Source organism: Macaca fascicularis, chromosome 15 (genome assembly GCF_037993035.2).
Source record: "Macaca fascicularis isolate 582-1 chromosome 15, T2T-MFA8v1.1".
NCBI lineage: Eukaryota > Metazoa > Chordata > Mammalia > Primates > Cercopithecidae > Macaca > Macaca fascicularis.
In genome coordinates this window covers 45,067,053-45,087,696 of record NC_088389.1, presented here as the reverse complement: position 1 = coordinate 45,087,696, position 20,644 = coordinate 45,067,053, and positions in this window count along the sequence as shown.

Genomic DNA, 20,644 nt, shown 5'->3' with positions numbered 1-20,644 from the left:
TTCTATATTTAAATATGTAATTTCTATGCATATATATACAAATTCTGTATCATTACATATTCTCAAGTATAAAACTACACATACTTTAAAAAATTGCTTTATTGAGATATGATTGATATAACTGTACACAGTTAATATACACAACTTGATGTGTTTGGAGATAAGTATATATATACCTATGAAACCATCAAGCCGTCATGGCATCAATCCCATAAATTCATCTATTATTTCCAAAAGTTTACACCCCTTTGGTCTTCCCCCGCCTTTTGTGGTAAGAACACTTAATGTAAGATCTACCCTCTTTACTTATTTTTAAGTATAGAATACACTATTATGAATTGTAGGCTCTTTATGGTACAGAAGACATCCAGATCTTATTTATTTTATATAAATAAGTACTGAAACTTTGTACTCTTTGACCAAAACCTGCCCATTTCTCCCTCACCCAGCCCCTCCACCATTTTACTTTGTGTTTCTATGTATTTCCCTATTTTCGATTCCACATATAAGTGAGATCATGCAATATTTGTCTTTCTGCGCCTAACTTATTTCACTTAGCACAATATCCTCCAGTTTCATCCATGGTGTCATAAATGACAGGATTTCATTATTAATAAGGCTGAATGATATTCCATTTTAAGTATATACCACATTTTCTTTATTTGTCCACCAATGGATATGTAGGTTGTTTCCATATCTTGGCTATTGTGACTACTGCTGCAATAAACATGGAAGTGCAGATATCTCTTCGAGATCCAGATTTCCATTCCTCCGGATATATACCCAAAAGTGAGACTGCTGGATCAAAGGGTAATGCTATATTTAGAGGTACATTTATATCGATTTCCATAGTGGCTGAACCAATTTACATTCCTACTAATAGTACACAGGGTTTGTTTTCTCTACATTGTCTGTTATGTATTTATTTTTATAATAGCTATTTTAACAGAAGTATGGTGATATCTCATTGTGGTTTTGATTTGCATTTCCCTGATTACTAGTGACACTGAGCACTTGTTCATATACCTGTTGGTCATTTGTATGTCTTCTTTGAAAAAATGACTATACAGATGCTTCACCCAATTTTCATCAGGTTATTTGTTTTTTGCCATTGATGTGTAGGAATTCCTTTGTCAGGTGGATATTAACCCTCTGGATATTAACCTCTTATCAGATATATGGTCTGAAAATATTTTCTCCAATTCTGTTGGTTGCTTTTTTTATCTTTTTATTTTGTTGTTTCTTGCTGCGCAGGAGGGTTATTGTTTTTGTTTTTGTTTTTTGTTTTTTGTTTTTGACGGAGTCTCCCTCTGTCGCCCAAGCTGGAGTACAGTGGCATGATGATCTTGGCTCACTGCAACATCCGCCTCCCGGTTTGAAGCGATTCTCCTGCCTCAGCCACCTGAGTAGCTGGGATTACAGGTGCACACCACTATGCCTGGCTAATTTTTGTATTTTTAGTAGAGATGGAGGTTTCACCATGTTTGTCAAGCTGATCTCAAACTCCTGACCTCGTGATCCAACTGCCTCAGCCTTCTGGGATTACAGGCGTGAGCCGCCGCACCTGGCCAGTGCAGGAGGTTTTTAGTTTGATATAATCCCACTTAGTGTAATCCCACTTTGGTGTCATATCCAATAAATCATTGGACAGCACAATGTCTAGAATATTTTCCCCTATGTTTTCTTCTAAACGTTTTATTGCTTCAGGTTTTATGTTTAAGTCTTTAATCCATTTTGAGTTAATGTTTGCATGTAGTGTAACATAAGGGTCCAGTTTCATTCATGTGGCTATCCAATTTTTCCAACATTATTTATTGAAGAGACTATCTTTTCATCCTTGTGGGTTTATTTCTGAGCTCTCTATTCTGTTCCATTAGTCTAGATGTCTGTTTTTATGCTAGTCATATACTCTTTTGATTAATGGAGCTTCGTAACATATTTTTGAAATTAGGGAGTGTGATACTTCCAGCTTTGTTAGTCAGGCTCAAATTTTCCTTCGTTATTTGAGTCTTTTGTGGTTCCAAATGAATTTCAGGATTTTTTCTGTTAAAAAAAAAAAGTCATTGGGATTTTGATAGTGATTGCACTGTATCTATAGGGCACTATTGGAAGTATGGACATTGCTATGCTTTGAATCTTTGTCTTCTTCAAAACTCATGTTGAAATTTAATTGCCATTGTGACAGTATTGAGAGGTGGGACTTTAAAGAGGTGGTTAGTTCGTGAGAGCTGTGCCCTCACGAATGGACTAATACCTTTATCTATCAAGAAAATGCGTTTGCCTCCCTTTTGCTCTTCTCTCTCTTTCTTTGCTCTTCTGTCATATGATGCCTTCCATCATGTAATGATGTAGCAAAAAGGCCCTATCCAGATGCTGAAACTTGGATATTGGACTTTTCATTTTCCAGAACTGTGAGACAACAAATATCTGTTCATTATAAATGACCAAGTCATTTATAATGTATTCTGTTGTAACAGCACAAAATAGACTAAGACAGATGTTTTAAGAATAGTAATTCTTCCAATCCACAAATACAGGATGTCTTTCCATTTATGTGTCTTTCGAAATTTCTTTCACCAATGTTGTGTAGTTTTCCATGTCTATGTTTTTTATTTCCTTGGTTAAGTTTATTCATAAGTATTTTATTCTTTTTGATGCTATTGTAAATGGAATTGTTTTCTTAATTTCCTTTTTGAATCGATTATTGTTAATGTATAGAAACATAACTGATTTTTATATGTTGATTTTGTATCCTGCAAGTTTTTTTTTTTTGTATCCTGCAAATTCGTAAAGAATTTGCTTGTTAATTCTAAGAATTTTTTGTAGACTCCTTAGAGTTTTCTATATATGGGCATACCTTATTTATTGTGCTTCACTTTATTACACTTAGCGGATAATGCATTTTTACAAATTGAAGGTTTGTGGCAACCTGCACCGAGCAAGCCTATCGGTACCATTATTCCAATAGCATGTGCCTGCTTGATGTCTCTATGTCACATTTGGGTAATTCTCACAATATTTCAAAGTTCTTCATTATTATTATATCTGTTATAGTGATCTCCGGTCAGCAATTATGGATGTCATTATTGTGACTCTTTTGGAGTGCCACAGAACATGCACATATACGACAGCCAACCTAATCACTGTTGTGTGTGTTCTGACTGCTTCACCTACTGGCCATTCTGCCATCTCTTTCTCTCTCCTTGGGCCTTTCTATTCCCTGAGATAAAACAATACTGAAATTAGGCCAATGAATAACTCTATAATGGCCTCTACGTGTTCAAGTGAAAGGAAAAGTCACACATCTCTCACTTTAAATCAAAAGCTAGGCCAAGTATGGTAGCTCATGCCTATAATCCCAGCACTTTGGGAGTCAGAGGCAGGAGGGTCACTTGAGTCCAGGAGATTGAGACCAGCCTGAGCAACATAGTAATATCTTGTCTACAAAAATTGTTAACAATTTTTTTTTTGAGACGGAGTCTCGCTCTGTCGCCGAGGCTGGAGTGCAGTGGCGTGATCTCGGCTCACTGCAAGCTCCGCTTCCTGGGTTCATGCCATTCTCCTGCCTCAGCCTCCCAAGTAGCTGGGACTACAGGTGACTGCCACCACGCCTGGCTAATTTTTTTTTTTTTTTTTTTTTTGTATTTTTAGTAGAGACAGGGTTTCACTGTGTTAGCCAGGATGGTCTCAGTCTCCTGACCTCGTGATCTGCCCACCTCGGCCTCCCAAAGTGCTGGGATTACAGGCGTAAGTCACCGCACCCAGCCAACAATTTTTTTAAAAGCTAGAAGTGATTAAGCTTGGTGAGGAAGGTATATAAAAAGCCAAGATCAGCCAAAAGCTAGGCCTCTTGTGCCAACCCATTAGTCAAGTTGTGAATGCAAAGGAAAAGCTCTTGAAGGAAATTAAAGGTGCTCCTCCAGTGAACACACAAATGATTAGAAAACGAAAAAACCTTATTGCTGATATAGAGGAAGTTTTAGTGGTCTGCATAGAAGATTAAACCATTCACAACATCCCTTATGCTAAAGTCTAATCCAGAGCTAGGTTCTATCTCTCTTCTAGTCTATGAAGGCTGAGAGAGGTGAGGAAGCTGCAGAAGAAAATTTGGAAGCTAGCAGAGATTAGTTCATGAGATTTAAAGAAAGCAGTGTTCTCTATAACATAAATGTGCAAGATGAAGCAGCAAATGCTGATGTAGAAGCTACAGAAAGTTATCCAGGAGATCTGGCTAAGATAATTGATGGAGGTTGCTACACCAAACTATAGATTTTCAGTGTGGATGAAATAACCTTATACTAGAAGAAGATGCCATCTAGGACTTTCTTAGCTAGAGAGAAGTTAATGCCTGGTTTTAAAGCTACAAAGGACAGCCTCTCTTTTTACAGGTTAATGTAGCTGGTAACTTTAAATTGAAGCCAATGCTCATTTAGCATTCTAAAAGTCCTAGGGCCCTTAAGAATTGTGCTAAATACACTCCATCTGTGCTCTACAAATGAAGCAAGAAAGCCAGGATGACACTGCTTTATAGCATGTTTACTGAATATATTAAGTCCATTGTTGAGAACTGTTGCTCAGAGAAAGATTCCTTTCAAAATATTACTGCTCAATGACAATACATGCCTGTAATCCCAGCTTCTCAGGAGGCTGAGGCAGGAACCCAGGAGGTGGAGGTTGCAGTGAGCCAAGATCACGCCACTGCACTCCAGCCTGGGCAACAAGAGCAAAACTCTGTCTTGAAAAGAAAAGAAGAGAAGAGAAAAGAAAAGGAAAGGAAAGGAGAAGAAAAGAAATTGTTCTATCATAAAGACACATGCATGCATATGTTCATTTCAGCACTATAATAGCAAAAGACATGGAACCAACCTAAGTGCCCATCAACAGTAGACTGGATAAAGAAAATGTGGTACATATATGCCATGAAATACTATGCAGCCATGAAAAAGAATGAGTTCATGTCCTTTGCAGGAACACTGATGCAGCTGGAGGCTATCATCCTCAGCAAACTAATGCAGAAACAAACAAACAAACAAACAAAACAAACACTGCATGTTCTCACTTTTAAGTGGAAACTAAATAATGAGAACACATGAACACATAGAGGGAAACAACACATACTGGGGCCTACTGCAGAGTGGAGGATGGGAGTAGGGACAGGATCAAGGAAAATAACTTATGGCTTAATATCTGGGTGATGAAATGATCTGTACAACAAACCTCGATGACATGAGTTTACCTACATAACAAGCCTGCACAGGTACCCCTGAACTTAAAATAAAAGTTAAAAAATTTCTCTCAGCAATGTTTTACAGTTTTCAGAGCTTATCTTCATTAATTTACTCCTAAGTATTTTATAGTCTAACATGCTGTTGCAATTGGATTGTTAAATTTTATTTTTTAATATTTTATTTTTAACATGTAAAATACAATTACTTTTTTATTTTTTTGAGACACAGTCTCGCTCTGTTGCTCAGGCTGGAGTGCAGTGGTGTGATCTCAGCTCACTGCAACCTCCTCTTCCTGGGCTCAAGTGACTCTCCAGTCTTTTCTGTTTTGAGACAGAGTCTCGCTCTGTTGCCAGGCTGGAGTGCAGTGGCACGATCTCGGCTCACTGCAACTTCCACCTCCCGGGTTCAAGTGATTCTCCTGTCTCAGCCTCCCAAGTAGCTGAGATGACAGGCATGCGCCACCAAGCCCAGATAATTTTTGTATTTTTAGTAGAGCTGGGGTTTCACCATGTTGGTCAGGATGGTCTCAATCTCTTGACCTCATGATCCGCCCTCCTTGGCCTCCCAAAGTGCTGGGATTACAGGTGTGAGCCACTGTGCCCAGCGACTCTCCGGTCTTAACCCTCTGAGTAGCTGGCACTACAGCTGCAAGCCACCAATGTCTGGCTAATTTTTGTATTTTTTTGTAGACATGGGGTTTTGCCATGTTGCCCAGGCTGCTCTGGAACTCCTGAACTCAAAGCGATCTGCCTGCCTCAGCCTCCCAAAGTGCTGGAATTACAGGTGTGAGCCACCATGCGTGGCTTACAGTTGCTTTTTTTATATTGGCCTTTTACCCTAGGAACTTGATAAATTTATTTATTAGTTTTAGTTAATATTTGTAGATTCCTTAGGATTTTATATGTCTATGATCATATTGATGTGAATAAGTAAGTGTTACTTCTTTCTTCTCAACTCATCTGCTTTTTATTTATTTTTCTTGTCTTACTATACTGGCCAGGATTTGTATTACAGTGTTGAATAAAAATGAGAACAGATAATTTTTTCTGTTTTTGATCTTACATACAAAGCAGTAACCAGAAAACTGATAGAGGTTAAAAAAAAAAAAAATCTTACTATCTATTGTTCATTTGTTCAGAGTTTTCATCATGAGTAGATGTTGAATTTTGTAAAATGTTTGTATGACTCTATAGAAATAATTGTGTAAGTTTTCCCATTATTTTATTATGCTAAATTACATTGATTTTCACAATTAAATTAAAAACTTGCATTCCCAAAATGCCATTCCAATTAATCAGAACAAATTTCTACATTTTATGTATTGCTAGATTCAATATACTAATTAATATACTAAATTCTGAAGAATTTATAAATCTATAGTCATCCAGGATATTGATTTGGAGGTTTTCCAATTTATGATGTCTTTGGTGTTGCTTTCAGGATAATACTGATCCACTAAAATGAGATTAAAAGTATTTAATTCTCTTCTACTTTCTCAAAGAGTTTTTATAGGATTGGTATTATTTCTTCCTTAAGTATTTGACAAAATACTCTAGTGAAGTCATCTAGACTTGGAGTTTTCTTTTGGGGAAGATTTAAAATTACTACTTCAATTTATTTAATTGTTATTGGGCCATTTAGGCATTCTATTTCTTCTCTACCCAGTTTTGGTAACATTTTTTTTTTTTTTTTTTGAGACGGAGTCTTGCTCCGTCACCCAGGCTGGAGTGCAGTGGCGCAATCTCGGCTCACTGCAAGCTCTGCCTCCCAGGTTCACGCCATTCTCCTGCCTCAGCCTCCCCAGTAGCTGGGACTACAGGCACCCGCCACCATGCCTGGCTAATTTTTTTTGTATTTTTAGTAGAGACGGGGTTTTACTATGTTAGCCAGGATGGTCTCGATCTCCTGACCTCGTGATCCGCCCGCCTTGGCCTCCCAAAGTGCTGGGATTACAGGCATGAGCCACTGGTAAAATATTTTTAAAGAAAACCTTCCATTTAATCTAAGCTGTGAAACTGCATAGTCTATATTGTTAGCTTTGTTTTACATGCCTTCAAAAATGCAAACATGATTCTTAATTTAAGACCTCTATGAAAACAGGTCACTGGACCAATTTGGCCAGTTGTCTGACCCTTGTTCTACTTCACTCATTTGTGCTCTTATATTTATTACTGATATCCTCCTACTTAATTTTGATTTAATTTGCTTGTATTTTTCTTTCTTCATATGGTGGAACTTTACGTCATTGATTTTAGACATTTATTCTCTTCTAACAAAACATATAAAGCTATAATTGTTTTTCTAAGCTGTGCACCAGGGCATTCCAAATTTTTTTTTGTTTTTTTATTTCATTTCAGTATTATCCAAACATTTTCTGATTCTCTTGTGATCTTTTATTTGACCCATAAGTGGTTCAAAATTGTGATGTTTAATTTAAGGATACTTCAGTTATCTTTGGGTTACTGGTTTTCAGTTTAATCCTGTTTGTTCACAGAATATATTCTGAATCTTTTCAATATTTTAAAATGTATCATGACTTTTAAAAAGTCATTCAGAAAATGGTCTTACTTGTTGAATGTGTCACGTGCACTTGAAAATAACGTATAGTATGCAGATGTTGAGTGAAATGTTCTATAAATGTCAATTAAATGAATTTGATAGGATTGGTCATGTCTATCACCTTCCTGCTGACTTTTGTCTATTTGTTTTATCACTAATTGGGAAGGAAAGGAGTGCTGAGCTCTATAACTGTAAGTCTGTCTGACCCTCCTTTCTATTCTGTCAGTTTTTCTCTTTATTTTGAACCTCTTTAATTAGGTGTAATCACCTTTAGTTAGGATTGCTAGCTATGTTTTTATGAATTAACCCCTTTATCATTATCCATTGTCTGTTTTTGTCCCTGGTAATATAGATTTTTTTTTAAAAAAAATTACCTTTCTTATTGCTCACTCGCTCTCTCTCTCTGTGTGTGTGTGTGTGTGTGTATGTGTGTGTATGTGTGTGTGTGCATATGCATGCATGTATGCATATAGATTCAAATTTTCAAATTAGTGTTTTGGATCACTTGCTTTCAGCCTGAAGAACTTCCTTTATTATTTCTTGTAAGGCGGGTCAGTTAGCAATGAATTATCTCTTGCATTCATTTTTGAAAGATAAATGTTTTATGTTTTGCTGGATATAAAATTCTTAATTGACAATTTTCTTTATGAGGCAGGGACTTGCTCTGTTGCCAGGCTGGAGAGCAGTGACATATTCATGGCTCACTGCAGCCTCCACTTCCCAGGCTCAAGAAATCCTCTTACCTCAGCCTCTCAAGTAGCTGAGACTACAGGTGCACACCACCACACCTGGTTAATTTTTAAAATTTGGGCAGAAACAGGGTCTCACTATGTTGCCAGGACTCAAACTCCTAGGCTCAAGCAATCCTCCCACCTCAGCCTCCAAAAGTGTTGGGATTATAGGCATGAGCCACCGTTCTTGGCCAACAGTTCTTTTAGGACTTTAAATGTGCCGTCCCACTGCATCATAGCCTCCATTTTCTTTCTGATGAGGAGTCAGCTATTGATTTTATAAGGGCTCCCTTTTAATGACAAGTTGTTTTTCTCTTGTTGCTTTCAATATTTTCTCTGTATTTCAACATTTTAATATCATGTATCTAGGTGTATTAGTCAATTTTCACACTGCTATAAAGAACTAGCTGAGACTGGGTAATTTATAAAGAGAAGAGATTTAATTGACTCACAGTTCTGCATAGCTGGGGAAGATTCAGGAAACTTATAATCATGGCAAAAAGATAGAAGGGAGGCTGGGTGCAGTAGTTCATGCCTGTAATGTTTTTCATCAAATTTGGGAAGTTTTCAGCCATCATTTTTTTCATATATTTTTCTTTCTCTTCTCTTGTCCTGAAATTTTCATTATATATATATGTTGATGTGCTAAATGATATACCACACTTCTCTGAGGCTGTGTTCATTTACCTTCACTCTTTTTTCACTCTGTTTTCTGAATTTCATAACCTCTATCACTCTATCTTCAAGTTCACTGATCCTTTCCTCTGCCAGTTGAAATCTACTATAATCACAACTAGTGATTTTTTTCATTTAAATTATACTTTTCAACTCTGAAATATTCTGCTTATTTATCATTTTTGTCTCTGTTGATATTCTGTATTTGATGAGGTTGTCATAACACCCTTCACTTTGTAAAGTATAATTTCCTTTAACTATTTGAGCACATTCATAATGGCTGATTTGAAGTCTTTGTGTACTGTCTAACATATGTGTCTTCTCACAGTTTCTATAGATTGCTTTTCCCCTATGTATGGGTTACATCATTCTGATTATTTTCATGCCTCATAATTTTTGTCAAAAAGTAGGTGATTTAGACAATATATCATAACAAGTTTAGATATGGATTTCTCCCAGGGTTTGCTGTTTGCTTGTTTACTTGTTTAGCAACTTGGCTAGACAATTTTAGTCAAAATATTTCCTCCATAGTATGACGTCTCTGATGTAACTTATCAGAGGGTTCAGCCTTGGGCATAAGTACAGTCATGCACAGAATTAATAGAAATGGTGGTAATGACTATGTGGGTGGGATAAGGACAAGAAAGACAATGAATTCTAATAATAATTGCTTTCTGAAAATATTACTTGGTTTTATATGAAACATTATAGTAAACTGGATCTGAAGGAAATTCTAAAAGACAGGTGTTCCACAAATTATTGGTGTCACTGCATAACCTGCATTATCATTTATTTTCCCAAAATGACAATGTTGAAGGGCAAGACAGACATAGATATTTTGACATGTTTAGAAAACCAGTGTCACAATTTACAGTCCCACCTCAACATTCATCTTCAAAAATGACTAATACAACCATTACCCAGATCATGAATGCAATGGACTTAGTTAAAAATTATTATTTGAAATTTTAATTTTTAAAATTTAAATTAAAAATCATAGTTATTCACTATGTTCAATTTAAAAACATTATTTTTAATTTATAAATCTACAAAAGAAAAATTTGATATAAGAAAAACTGGGTTCAAGTTCAATAGGGTATATCAATTTCATTTTCACTCAAGAAAAGGCTTAAAAGGTTTTTTGATACCAATCCTTTACTTGACAATGAATATTTATAATATGTAAGATTAGGTTATGCTTCAAAAGGCAATCATGCCTTAGGTAATAACAGAATTTGTAGGAAAAGTTGTGAAAATAAAATGACAGCTCAATGAAGGAAAGATTAATTTTTTCAAACTAAAAAATAACGGTATAACTTCCAATGTTCAGGCTGGTCAAAAGGAAATTTATAGGGCAGTAAAACTGACATACCTGAAGCAATATCCCCCAAAATATAACATTTCCAATACCTTCTACATATAAGGAATATGAATCTAATAATGTTTTTAAAATGCATGTTTCTTGTTAACTTGTTGAACAAAATGCAGGGAGAGGATACAAAATGCCATGATGCCTGATCAAATTAAATTCAATAATGTTTGGAGTTGAGGTGATGTGGCACCTATCCTTTCATGTGCCCAGTGGAACAGAACAGTGTGGGGACTAAAAACTTGGTCCGAAGCACCATCTTATACTTACCAGCCATCTGGCCTTAGCTGGGGCAGGGACCCTTCCTGGACTCCACTTGCTTCATCTACAAAATGGAGAAAATGCCAGTCTTACAGATTTTCTGTACCTCACAGACCACAGATTTGTAATAATTAAGTAAGAAGTATAGGTCACGTGCAGTGACTCATACCTATGATCCTAGTACTTTGGGAGGATGAGGCAAGAGGATTGCTTGAGCCCAGGTGTTTGAGATCAGCCTGGGCAACAAAGTGGAACCCCACCTTTACAAAAAAACTTAAAAAAAATATCTGGGTGCAGTGGTGCACAACTGTGGCCCCAGATATTTCACAATCTGAGGCTTGAGCCCAGGAGGCTGAGGCTGCAGTGAGCTATGATTGTGCCACCACACTCCAGCCTGGGTGGCAGAGCAAGACCCTGTCTTTAAAATTAAAAAAGTATACGCTAAATTGCTTAACAAAATTCCTGTGTGGTAGAAACATCCAATAAAAGATTTTAAAAATTCACTCTGATCACCACAAGGAAACAAAGAACTCATGCTCTGCATAACAGTATTTGTCTAAATACTATACTGAGTTAAAACTAACAGAAGTGTGTGAACAGGAGTTCCGTGTGCAGAACTACTCAAGTGTGTAGCATGCCAAGCCTGTCAGCTGCCACTCTGCTGCCCTCTTTTGTGTTATTCTGGTGTCCTTCTTACCACTTTATACTTTACAGAAAACTACACTTTTAAAGCCTACAAATGACTTTGGATTACATAGAAATACGTTAAATTTATTCTGTCTTCCTTCTTTACACATCAAGAAAGTGTAAAGTGATATGTAACACATTTTTTACTCTCTTGTTAAATAACAAACCATATTGCTTTCTCAAACTGTCATTTGACATTTTGTGTTTTAAGAGGTGGGGAATATGTCTTTTAGTGTGAAAAAGCAGTGTGAATATCCACTTTCACCTCCAATCAACAGATAATTTAAGATTGTAGGAATGCCATTCCTACATCATTTGCAGACTGGCCACTTATGTTTGTCACTTTGTTTTCCTGATTAATAAATTTATTTTAAAAATATGCACTTCACAGTGAACAAGTTAATCATAGGTAATGGAGATTTTTCTACCATATTTTTAAAAACCTTCTAGTATTAGGTCCAAACCAAGGTGTCCAGTGTAATTTTTTTTTGAAAGATGATTTTTCAAACCCATCAAATTAGTGTAGTTGTTTCTCAGTATAAATTTTCTCATGCTTTTCTGAAGCTATTGTTAAAGGCATCCCATGCTTACTTAGTATATTCATAGAGTTTCTAGTCTGTATAAATTCTATAATATGTATCAAAGTTTTGATCACTGACTTATGGTTTCCTCATTCCATTAAAAGTTTCTGTTCAATATGAATTCTCTGATGAACAATGAGAGTAGATTTCTTGCTAAAGGCTTTTCTACAGTCATTGCGTTCATAAGGTTTATCTCCAGTATTTCTATGATATACAGTGAGGTGTGATTTCTTGCTGAACGCTTTTCCACATTCAGTGCATTCGTAGGGTTTCTCTCCAGTATGATCTGATGTTTGATGAATTACGAACCCTGAACAAAGGCTTTACCACATCCATTGCATTTACATTGTTTGTCCCCAGTGTGAGTTCTCTGATGTACGATGAGATCTGATTTCTGAATAAAGGCTTTTTTACATTCATTACATTCAAAAGGTTTCTCCCCAGTATGAATTCTGTGGTGAACACTCAGTTCTGACTTTCTATTGAAGACTTTTCCACACTCCTTACATCCATGCCGCTTCTCCCAGTATGAGTTATTTGATGTACTATCAGCAGAGTGCCAGATGAAGGCTTTCTCACATTCATTGCATTCATATGGTTTATCCCCAGTATGAGCCCTTTGATGGATAATAAGTGTTGACTTTTGATGAAAGCTTTCCCACATTCACTGCATTCATAGGGCTTCTCCCCTGCGTGGATCTTCTGATGAATGCTTTTTTTGACTTCTGGATGAATGTTCGACTTCTGGATGAATGCTTTCTTACACTCACTTCATTCATAGTGTTTCTCTCCTGTATGAGTTCTCTGATGTACAGTTAGTTGTGACTTCTGAATAAATGCCTTTTCACATTCATTACTTTTGTATGGTTTATCTCTTGTATGAATTCTCTGATGTACAGTGAGTCCTGACTTTTCCACACTGCATACATTTATATGGCTTCTTGCTAGTAAGAATTTGAGGTTGTGCAAAGAGGTGTGATTTCTAAATAAAGGTGCTGATGTGTACATTAGATGTTCTGTTTAGAGGAACTGCTTTCCTCTATTAATGGTTTATCTACTCAGTCAATGACTTATTGTTAAATACAACTTTGTTCAAAAGCTTGTCTTGGTTTTCCCGATTATTTAACTCATTTTCAAGTTTCCATCCAGCCTTCAAAAATTGAGTATAATACTATGTTATAGAGTATACTTTTAGAAATTCTCTCTTGAAAAGTTAATTCATTAATTTTGGGTCTAATTTCAAAGTCTAAAATAAAGTCCAAATGTAAATATTACTTTGCTCTTTGGCTTTTAAGAAAACAAAACACAAAAGTCAAATAAAGTTCTTCATTTTAATGGAAATTTTAATGGAAATCTGACAGTAAGTATGGTCAGCTTTGAAATTAAAGAATATCACCCAAGGATATAGAATAAAACCTAAAGACAGAAGAAGAAACATATATGAAAAGAAGTAGGCAGGAGAACAGTGGAAAAAAGAAGAGCTGATGAATTCAGTATCACAGTTTCACACAGTACCACATTCTTCACCTCACCCTCACTTGACCTCAAGGCTCTATAAATAGCAGAAGCAGAGCAAAGTACAACTGCAGGAAAGATGTAGGAATGACACTAGCAAAGGGGTGTGAGAGTGAGCTGAAGTGACCAAAAGAAAGATTAAATCTACCCTAAATCTAGAAATACTTCACAAGTAACCAGAGAACTTAGAGCACAACTACAGAGAAAGGATTTTAAAGTGTGTGCATTTTAAAGGGTCAAATAACCTATAAAGGCCAGGTATAAGACAGAACAAAACTCATTTAAAAAGAACAAGCATAGATCCAGAGGGAGAAAAAAGGCAAAAAATGAAGAAACACTTCCTAGTAATTTGGCGGTGAAGACAGAGAAAAAAAGAAAAATGGGAAATTTTAGGGTCCTGTAAGACAAATGAGAATCACAAAACCAGGAAACCTGAAACTCTTCCCCCATCATAGAAACGAGGATGGAGAAGAGGAGGAGAGAAAAGAGGAGAAAGAGAGGAAGAGGAAAGGACAAGGAGAGAAGGAGAAGAGAAGAGGAAGAAAGGAGAGGAAAGGAAGAAAGAAAGGAACCCTGCTACTGTATTGTGAACCTTGCTATGTTAACAGAAAGAGGTTCCACAAAATTAGAAACCATATAAAAACCCTGAGATATGATAAAAATGAAGAGAAGAAAAGGACAGCTGATAGAGAACTATTATGGAAAATCAGGAAATAAATTTGTATAGAAATCAACAGAGAAAACTGCCCCCTGCAAAAAATAAACAAGCAAACAAAACTAGGCACGAGACAGAAGAAAATTTTGTCTGCCCTCCAAACAAAATTAAATATACTGAAATAAGCATTTGAGGACATGAAAATGGCCATGAATTGGAACTTCAAAAACTAAAAACTGAAGTGGATGAAAACCAGGAAGGAAAAAAAGCCAACTTTCTTTAAAATACTCAGAACAAAAAGTATGTAAGAGGAAATAGATGTGACATTTAAAATGTTGATAACTATTGAGGCAAATTCTTTATATTTGCCTCTATGTGTATAACTGAAAATGTTCATACTATAACATAAAAGAGAGAATATATGTAAAAAAAATGCTGGAACGATGAACCAGAAGGCATTATAAATGGCTGTCTAAAATGGTGGAGGTTGAGGAAAAAACAGTCAATGGAGAGGAATGAAAGCAAGACTTTTATGAGTACGTCATTCTATATAGTTTCAACTTTTGAAACTTGTAAAACTTTTACATTTTTAAAAAATTAAAATTCAGTCCAAAAAATAAGCCCCTAAAATAAAAACGAAGAAATGAATTATATATGAAGTTGATAAAATAACCACAATGGTATATAATTATTCAAAGTGACCTTTGAACACTATCCTCTAACTGCATGTCTTTTTTTTTTTTTTTAATTTAAAGGAGTTGAATTGAGCAATGAATGATTCACTAATAGGGCAGTCCTCCAAAATCACAGCAGATTCAGAGAGACTTACTGAAGTCTTTGCATGGTGAAAAAAAAGATGTATTGACAAAAAAAGGGAAGTGATGTACAGAAATTAGAAGTGAGGTACAGAAATAACGGGCTTGGTTACAGCTTAACATTTGTCTTATTCAGACGCAGTTTGAATAGTTGGCTACGTTTGACTGGCCAAAACTCAGTGATTGGTACAGGTGTGGGCTATAGTCAGTTTACACCTCCACTTGTTATAGTTCACAATGTACAGAAAAACTTTTAGGTTGAAAGAAAAGCAGGTCTTTTTAATGTGGTTTGAAGCTAAGCTGCTTGATTACATTACTACAGGAGGCTACTCATTTCTTCACAGGTTTGGAGAAGAAAAGTATGGTTCCACCCCTAAAAACTGCATTTCTTCTTGGACCTCTTCCTTAAGAAGATTAACCCTAAAGCCAGTGATCCAATTACAAAATAAGTTTAGTTGAAAAGACCACCAATTTAACTGAATCAGTCTTTGAAACTCCTTGTCAAAGAAATGTACATCTTTAAAGGAAGTCTTTATTTGTCAGGGCATCTCTATCTGTGCACCTAAACCACTAGGAACTTTAACTATAGGGAAGACAATGGCTTAAGGTTTACATAATAGAGCTTGCCTTTGTTTAGATCTGTGTTCCATACGCCTTCGTTAGGTATATTTTCTACCTAGTTTCACCTAAGAATTACGTCTTTGGAGATGCATATTTAAAGTTGCCTAGCTAACAATTGTTTAGGGCATGGAATAGGTAATCAAGAGACTGATAGTCTAAAGCGGGGATAGAAACAATTTGAAGCCTGGCAATTAAGAATCTTATAAATCCATAAGATCTGCTTCTGTCTGTGTGTCTGTATATATGTGTCATGTTATGTGATATTTCACTAATAAAATTATAAGAAAAAGCTCTGGTCTCGGGAGCAAGATGGCCGAATAGGAACAGCTCCAGTCTCTAGCTCCCAGCGCGAGCAACACAGAAGACGGGTGATTTCTGCATTTTCAACTGAAGTGCAGACCGACATCCCACAACTCACACAGCGGGGTACACCCCTGAGACGAAGCTTCCAGAGCAAGAATCAGACAGGAGCACTCGCTGTTCAGCAATATTCTATCTTCTGCAGCCTCCGCTGCTGATACCCAGGCAAACAGGGTCTGGAGTGGACCTCAAGCAATCTCCAACAGACCTGCAGCAGAGGGTCCTGACTGTTAGAAGGAAAACTAACAAACAGAAAGGACACCCACACCAAAACTCCATCAGTACATCACCATCATCGAAGACCAAAGGCAGATAAAACCACAAAGATGGGGATAAAGCAGGGCAGAAAAGCTGGAAATTCAAAAAATAAGAGCGCATCTCCCTCTCCAAAGGAATGCAGCTCATCACCAGCAACGGATCAAAGTTGGATGGAGAATGACTTTGACGAGTTGAGAGGAGACGGCTTCAGTCCATCAAACTTCTCAGAGCTAAAGGAGGAATTATGTACCCAGCGCAAAGAAACTAAAAATCTTGAAAAAAGAATGGAAGAATGGATAACTAGAATAATCAATGCAGAGAAGGCCATAAATGAACTGAAAGAGATAAAAACCATGACACAAGAAATACGTGACAAATGCACAAGCTTCAGTAACCGACTTGATCAACTGGAAGAAAGAGTATCAGCAATTGAGGATCAAATGAATGAAATGAAGCGAGAAGAGAAGTCTAAAGAAAAAAGAGGAAAAAGAAATGAACAAAGCCTTCAAGAAGTATGGGATTATGTGAAAAGACCAAATCTACATCTGATTGGGCTGCCTAAAAGGGGGAGAATTGAACCAAGTTGGAAAATACTCTTCAGGATATCATCCAGAAGAATGTCCCCAACCTAGTAAGGCAGGCCAACATTCAAATTCAGGAAATACAGAGAATGCCACAAAGATACTCCTCGAGAAGAGCAACTCCAACACACATAATTGTCAGATTCACCAAAGTTGAAATGAAGGAAAAAATGTTAAGGGCAGCCAGAGAGAAAGGTCGGGTTACCCACAAAGGAAGCCCATCAGACTAACAGCAGACCTCTTGGCAGAAACTCTACAAGCCAGAAGAGAGTGGGGGCCAATATTCAACATTCTTAAAGAAAAGAATTTTCAACCCAGAATTTCATATCCAGCCAAATTAAGTTTCATCAGTGAAGGAGAAATAAAATCCTTTACAGACAAGCAAATGCTTAGAGATTTTGTCACCACCAGGCCTGCCCTACAAGAGACCCTGAAGGAAGCACTAAACATGGAAAGGAACAACTGGTACCAGCCATTGCAAAAACATGCCAAAATGTAAAGACCACCGATGCTAGGAAGAAACTGCATCAACTAACAAGCAAAATGACCTGCTAATATTACAATGACAGGATCAAGTTCACACATAACAATATTAACCTTAAATGTAAATGGACTAAATGGTCCCATTAAAAGACACAGACTGGCAAATTGGATAAAGAGTCAAGACCCATCAGTTTGCTGTATTCAGGAGACCCATCTCACATGCAGAGACACACATAGGCTCAAAATAAAGGGATGGAGGAAGATCTACCAAGCAAATGGAGAACAAAAAAAAAAGCAGGGGTTGCAATCCTAGTCTCTGATAAAACAGACTTTAAACCATCAAAGATCAAAAGAGACAAAGAAGGCCATTACATAATGGTAAAGGGATAAATTTAACAGGAAGAGCTAACTATCCTAAATATATATGCACCCAATATAGGAGCACCCAGATTCAGAAAGCAAGTCCTCAGAGACTTAAAAAGAGACTTAAATTCCCATACAATAATAATGGGAGACTTCAACACCCTACTGTCAACATTAGACAGAACAACGAGACAGAAAGTTAACAAGGATACCCAGGAATTGAACTCAACTCTGCACCAAGCAGACCTAATAGACATCTACAGAACTCTCCACCCAAAAACAACCTAATATACATTCTTCTCAGCACCACATTGCACTTGCTTCAAAGAGAATGAAATACCTAGGAATCCAACTTACTAGGGATGAAAAGGACCTCTTCAAGGAGAACTACAAACCACTGCTCAGTGAAATAAAAGAGGACACAAACAAATGGAAGAACATACCATGCTCATGGATAGGAAGAATCAATATCGTGAAAATGGCCATACTGCCCAAGGTAATTTATAGATTCAATGCCATCCCCATCAAGCTACCAATGAGTTTCTTCACAGAATTGGAAAAAACTGCTTTAAAGTTCATATGGAACCAAAAAAGAGCCCGCATTGCCAAGACAATCCTAAGTCAAAAGAACAAAGCTGGAGGCATCACACTACCTGACTTCAAACTATACTACAAGGCTACAGTAACCAAAACAGCATGGTACTGGTACCAAAACAGAGATATAGACCAATGCAACAGAACAGAGTCCTCAGAAATAATACCACACATCTACAGCCATCTGATCTTTGACAAACATGAGAAAAACAAGAAATAGGGAAAGGATTCCCTGTTTAATAAATGGTGCTGGGAAAATTGGCTAGCCATAAGTAGAAAGCTGAAACTGGATCCTTTCCTTACTCCTTATACGAAAATTAATTCAAGATGGATTAGAGACTTAAATGTTAGACCTAATACCATAAAAACCCTAGAAGAAAACCTAGGTAATACCATTCAGGACATAGGCATGGGCAAGGCCTTCATGTCTAAAACACCAAAAGCAATGGCAACAGAAGCCAAAATTGACAAATGGGATCTAATTAAACTAAAGAGCTTCTGCACAGCAGAAGAAACTACCATCAGAGTGAACAGGCAACCTACAGAATGGGAGAAAATTTTTGCAATCTACTAATCTGACAAAGGGCTAATATCCAGAACCTACAAAGAACTCAAACAAATTTACAAGAAAAAAACAAACAACCCCATCAAAAAGTGGGCAAAAGATATGAACAGACATTTCTCAAAAGAAGACATACATACAGCCAACAGACACATGAAAAAATGCTCATCATCACTGGCCATCAGAGAATTGCAAATCAAAACCACAATGAGGTATCATCTCACACCAGTTAGAATGGCAATCATTAAAAAGTCAGGAAACAACAGGTGCTGGAGAGGATGTGGAGAAATAGGAACACTTTTACACTGTTGGTGGGATTGTAAACTAGTTCAACCATTGTGGAAAACAGTATGGCGATTCCTCAAGGATCTAGAACTAGAAATACCATATGATCCAGCCATCCCATTACTGGCTATATACCCAAAGGATTATAAATCATGCTGCTATAAAGACACATGCACACATATGTTTATTGCAGCACTATTCACAATAGCAAATACTTGGAATCAACCCAAATGTCCATCAGTGACAGACTGGATTAAGAAAATGTGGCACATATATGCCATGGAATACTATGCAGCCATAAAAAAGGATGAGTTTGTGTCCTTTGTAGGGACATGGATGCAGCTGGAAACCATCATTCTCAGCAAACTATCGCAAGAACAGAAAACCAAACATGGCATGTTCTCACTCATAGGTGGGAAATGAACAATGAGATCACTTGGACTCAGGAAGGGGAACATCACACACTGGGGCCTATTATGGGGAGGGGGGAGGGGGGAGGGATTGCATTGGGAGTTATACCTGATGTAAATGACGAGTTGATGGGTGCAGCACACCAACATGGCGCAGGTATACATATGTAACAAACCTGCACGTTGTGCACATGTACCCTAGAACTTAAAGTGTACTACTACTACTACTACTACTACTAATAATAATAATAATAATAAAAGCTCTAATTGATTGGTTTAAAGAAAAATAAGCACTTAAATGAAATATTTTATCAGAAAAAAATGAAGCTAGCTCAAATGCCTTTTAGTTCATGTGATTTTAGTAATCTTTGGTAAATAAAACTAGTTTCAAAATTATTTTCAGTAATTTAAAATGTTAAAGTCATTATATTAAATTAAGTAATCCTAGTTTTTCAATAGAAATTAGGGTTATTGGCCTAGCAGGGTGGCTAATGCCTGTAATCCCAGCACTGTGGGAGGCTGAGGCAGGAGGACTGCTTGAGCCCAGGAGTTCAAGACCAGCCTAGGCAACATAGTGAGATCTTGTCTCTACTAAAAATTAAAAATTAAAAAATTACACCACTGCACTCCAGCCTGGGTGACAGAGCAAGACCCAGTCTCACAAAAAAAAAGCTACATTTCCAATATGAGGTCATGGAGAAAGAAATTTTAATGAAAAAAATGAGAAATTTGTGTCATTAAGAGTTAGAATAGTAGAATATATGCAATAAAACTACTAGACATGGAAAACAATTCTACATACAACGTGTATAAAGATATGTTTTTTATTAAGCTAATAAGCATGACAATGTGGTTTTTGCTAAAGGAAAAGTAAGATTTCTTCAAAATGAATGAAAAAATGGTATAGCTGAAACTAAATGGATAGGAAGAGAAAGGATAAAAGGGTGGGGAATGAGAAACCTTTGATTCTTGTATGGCTGTGTGGTCACCCTGTTAGGAAGCTGCAGCTGGGCTGGGCTGTGTTCAGTTACTAAAGATAAAAGTTACCAGT